The 1157-nt window shown below is 38.0% G+C and overlaps 1 pseudogene; it reads left to right on the top strand.

Annotated features, from left to right (window-relative positions):
- The first annotated feature begins 240 nt into the window (after positions 1-240).
- Positions 241-1157, top strand: LOC134497320 (olfactory receptor 14A16-like; annotated as a pseudogene).

Below are 1157 nucleotides of genomic sequence, written 5' to 3'. Positions count from 1 at the left end.
TTCAGGGATCAGTAAGTGCCAGGATAAGTAAATTCTAATAGAGGGCATCTATGAGGATGAGGAACATTTATTTTATCTTTGAACTATGACTCTTCAGATAATTTTCTAGTTCATGTGAAAAAAGTTCAAATATCTAAATAAGTTAAGATGAAAAAAATTTTCTATTTTTTCCTGTTTTTTTTCTTCTTCTTTTTACCCTTCAGAGACTATACTATAATTTAAAACTGAGTAATGAAAGACATGTCCAACCAAACTTCTATGACAGAATTTCTGCTGTTGGAGTTCTCGGATGTCCGTGCAATGCAGATTTCACAATTTGTTGTATTTCTGTTTTTCTACTTAGCTGCCATTTCAGGAAACTTCATCATTATTTCTGCAGTCATTCTTGATCACCGACTTCATACCCCCATGTACTTTTTCCTCATGAACTTAGCCATTACTGATCTTGGATCTGTTTCTGTCACCATACCCAAATCCATGTCAAATTCCCTCAGGAACACCAGGTTGATTTCATACGTTGGTTGTGTCTTTCAAGATTCTCTCTTCCTCCTCTTTGCATCTTCTGATTATGCTCTTCTCACGGTCATGGCTCATGACCGATACATTGCCATCTGTAATCCCCTCAGATATGAGGTAATTATGAACAAAGCAGCCTGCATCCAGATGGCAGGAAGTGCATGGCTCAGTGGACTTCTTCATGCCATCTTGCACACTGGCACAACCTTTGCCATGACTCTGTTCCAATGTAGTTGACCAGTTTTTCTGTGAGCTTCCACAGCTGCTAAAAATTTCATGCTCTAATTTATATCTAGTTGAACATGTATTTCTTATTTTAAGTGTTACCATAGCATTTGGCTGCTTTCTGTTTGTAGTTGTGACTTATGTGCAGATCTTCATAACAGTGCTTCGAATGCCCTCATCCAAAGGAAGACAAAAGGCTTTTTTCCACATGCATTCCTCATCTCATTGTTTTCTCAATGTTCCTGTTCACTGGAATGCTTGTGTACTTGAGACCAATACCTCATGTCTCCTCACAAACCAATATAGTGTTTGCTGTCATATACTCAGTGGTTCCACCCATGATGAGCCCAGTGATCTACAGCATGAGGAATAAGGAAATAAAGGTTGCTGTATCCAAGCTTTTAGTTTTGAAATAA

The sequence above is a fragment of the Candoia aspera genome, chromosome 4, assembly GCF_035149785.1.
Source record: "Candoia aspera isolate rCanAsp1 chromosome 4, rCanAsp1.hap2, whole genome shotgun sequence".
In the NCBI taxonomy this organism is placed as follows: Eukaryota; Metazoa; Chordata; class Lepidosauria; order Squamata; family Boidae; genus Candoia; species Candoia aspera.
Note: the sequence above shows the minus strand (reverse complement) of the source record. Positions and strands in the feature narration are given on the sequence as shown.